Below are 3,578 nucleotides of genomic sequence, written 5' to 3'. Positions count from 1 at the left end.
GTTAGAGGTAGGAGGCGGCAGTAGACTAGTGGTTAGAGTGTAGGGCGCGCAGATAGCTAGTGGTTAGAGTTAGGGGCGGCGAGTAGACTAGTGTTAGAGTGTAGGGGCGGCAGGTAGACTAGTGTGTTAGAGTGTAGGGGCGGCAGGTAGACTAGTGGTTAGAGTGTAGGGGCGGCAGTAGACTAGTGGTTAGAGTGTAGGGCGGCAGGTATGACTAGTGGTTAGAGTGTAGGGGCGCAGGATAGCTAGTGGTTAGAGTGTAGGGGCGGCAGAGTAGGACTAGTGGTTAGAGTGTAGGGCGGCAGGTAGACTAAGTGGTAAGAGTTAGTAGGGCGGCAGTAGACTAGTGGTTAGAGGTGTAGGGCGGCAAGGTAGACTAGTGGTTAGATGTAGGGGCCGGTTAGACCTAGTGGTTAGAGTGTAGGGGCGGCAGTAGACTAGTGGTTAGAGTGTAGGCGGCAGGTAGACTAGTGGTAGAGTGTAGGGGCGGCAGGTAGCTAGTGGTTAGAGTGTAGGGCGGCAGGTAGCCTAGTGGTTAGAGTGTAGGGCGGCAGGTAGACTAGTGGTTAGAGTGTAGGGGCGGCAGAGTAGACTAGTGGTTAGAGTGTAGGGCGGCAGGTAGACTAGTGGTTAGAGTTAGGGGCGGCAGATAGACTAGGTGGTTAGAGTGTAGGGGCGGCAGGTAGCTAGTGGTAGAGTGTAGGGGCGGCAGAGTAGACTAGTGGTTAGAGTGTAGGGGCGGCAATAGACTAGTGGTTAGAGTGTAGGGGCGGCAGGTAGCACTAGTGGTTAGAGTGTAGGGGCGGCAGATAGACTAGTGGTTAGAGTGTAGGGCGGCAGGTAGACTAGTGGTTAGAGTGTAGGGCGGCAGTAGACTAGTGGTTAAGTGTAGGGGGCGGCCAGGTAGACTAGTGGTTAGAGTGTAGGGGCGGCAGATAGACTAGTGGTTGAGCAGTGCAGGGCGCAGATAGACTAGTGTGTTAGAGTTGTAGGGGGCAGGTAGACTAGTGGCTTAGAGTGTTTAGGTGGGCGGCAGATTAGTGGATAGTGGTTAGAGATGTGTAGTGTGGGGCGTTCAGGTTAGTACTAGTTGGTTAGAGTGTAGGGGCGCAGGTAGACTAGTGGTTAGAGTGTAGGGGCGGCAGGTAGACTAGTGGTTTAGAGTGTAGGGGCGGCTATGTAGACTAGTGTTAGAGTAGGGCGGCAGGTAGACTAGTGGTTAGTGATTGAGGGGGGGCAGTAGACTAGTGGTTAGAGTGTAGGCGGCAGGTAGACTAGTGGTTAGTGTAGGGGCGGCAGTAGATTACTTATTGGTTAGTTAGGATAGTGTGGGCAGGTATATATATATATATATATATATATATATATATATATATAAAAAACATAACAACAAACATTTTTCATAATACTTTATTTTAGCAGGAAAGATATTACAGTTCATATATACTTGACTTAACATGGAATGGGGTTGTACATTCTAGAATATATTTTTTTTTTTACAGTTCATACATATCAGAAAACTTCAATGCTGGGTAGAGAGCAGCCAAAGACATAAGTCACATATTTATAACAAGAAATACATAGAGATCCATTTAAAAACAATGATCTAATTATCTACGTTCTACAATCTAGAGACCATAGTGATGTCACAAGCACTTGTCAGGAACTATGGATAATGGGACCTACTCTACTCTACTCTGTCCTTCCGTTTGCGCAAATGAAGGTGAGGTGAGACTGGTGGACCGTAAAGACCTAGCTAAGGGTGTTGTTGCTTTTAGTTCTGAGCTCTGGGTAAATGATCAAGCTGTCATTTTGGTTGTGTAAGTACACATAATAATCTGCTGTTTGAATGGAAAACTACACATTTTTTAAATAAACACACTGTTTCCTTCTGGAATTTCATATGTTGTTGACTGACTATCCCCTTGATCCACAATGGTCACAACCCGTAAGTAAGTCAGCGTAAGTCACAGAAAATAGATGTTGTGGTAGCAGCTGCAGAGAAGTACTTGGGGGTACGAGATTTGACTTCAGAAAAGTCACAGGGTGTGTTGAGTGGTAGTGTCCCGGTCTTCTCAGGTCGTTGGCCTGGGGTAGGATCAAATTGGGTTAAAGTAGTAGAATAAGGTAATGGGTTTGAATGAGTATAGGGGTTTGAATTAGTATTTTGTGCATCAAAATGGGGAAGAGGAACTGGGAAAAATAAAACAATTATAAAATACAAATATACATTTATTTTATTGTTTTATTTTTCCCAGTTCCCCTTCACCATTTTGTATCACAAAGTGTAATGGATTTATACTATAGTTCAGTTGGGGGGCGGTAATGCAACATATTGTATGCCAACCGCCGTTAAACCTCACCGAAGAAGAAGAAATAAGGCCTACCATTCTGAACCACTAGATGCCTTGTACAGGAGCATACCAGAGATATGGTATGACATTTATGCTTAAATTTCTAGTAAAATAGTTCCACTGTTGTGAGTTTCTCTCTCTTTCCCTCTCAGTCTCCCCATCTCTTTCTGGCTCTCTCTCCCCCTTCACTCTCTGTTCCAGAAAAACAAGTATCAACATTGGATGAAGAGCTATTTATTGTTCATCATTTGAGCAAGGCATCTAAGAAACAGGAGAATGTAGCAGGCCGGATCCCAACTGAAAGGCTGAGTTCCATCTTTGTACACACACACACAGAACTACATAGTAGCGTACATATTTTGAAGACAGCGTATTCTTATCTGAAAATACATCTAATGCATATTACATGGTGGTTAAACAAATAGTTTGCCATACTAGTCAAGGCGTTTTATGTCCTCTAGGCCAGGGTTTCCAAAACTTGGTCCTGCATCCACGTTTGTTTTTTTCTCCCAGCACTACATAGCTGATTCAAATAATCAAAGCTTGATGATGAGTTGGTTATTTGAATCAGCTGTGTAGTGCTAGGACAAACCCCAAAATGTGCACGGGGGGGGGGGGGGGCAGGACCCTGCTCAACAGCTCAACGCCTATCTTCTGGCCCGATTGAGGAGTGAAATTCATAGGCATACGTTGGTCAACAAATGCGTTGATGAACTCATGCTAGAGGGGGCGACAAATCCTCCCATTTCACCCTTTCCCGGCTTGGAAATTCAAAACAAAACCGATTATGTCATTTCCCGTGCTGCATTACGACTAGAACAAGCTTTGACGGTTATTACAATTGAACAAAAAAATTAAATAAAATCATAGGAGCAATTTTAAGCAAAAGTGAATAGCAATATGGATTAGGCCAACGATTACACACCTCATTCATTTTGTAAAAAAATATAATTCTACCGTTTACATTTATATTAATTTTTTTCCCCCTTTTTCTCCGTGTCACCAGTGTGTGTAGAGCTGTCGATGCACGGCATTGGCGCCATTTTCAAACTTCTTCTGCAAGAGAATGAATGTCTGGGTTGAAAAACATATTTAACGAATTAATTTATATTTTTTGAATTGCATTTAGAAGGGTTATGTTTTTTTGCAAGAATGATCGTTTCTTCATCGGACGAGGATGTATTTTCTCAAGGTACGCATTTTAGCAGGCTAAATAGCTAGCTA

General features: G+C 43.7%; 1 non-coding gene across 2 annotated transcripts in view; it reads left to right on the top strand.

The window, feature by feature from the left end:
• Positions 1-834, top strand: part of LOC111960349 (uncharacterized) — an 8,734-nt gene extending 7,900 nt beyond the window's left edge. Inside the window, exon 3 of one of the 2 annotated variants that reach the window (XR_011475018.1) lies at positions 810-834. This is a non-coding gene — a transcript (uncharacterized protein). Of the gene's footprint in view, positions 1-146; positions 179-809 lie in introns of those variants that run through there. The other variant, XR_011475017.1, reaches the window with a different exon arrangement.
• Positions 835-3,578: the final 2,744 nt, after the last annotated feature.

Source organism: Salvelinus sp. IW2-2015, linkage group LG37 (genome assembly GCF_002910315.2).
Source record: "Salvelinus sp. IW2-2015 linkage group LG37, ASM291031v2, whole genome shotgun sequence".
Classification (NCBI taxonomy): Eukaryota; Metazoa; Chordata; class Actinopteri; order Salmoniformes; family Salmonidae; genus Salvelinus; species Salvelinus sp. IW2-2015.
The sequence above is the reverse complement of the archived record's forward strand: the minus strand, read 5'-3'. Positions and strand labels throughout refer to the sequence as shown.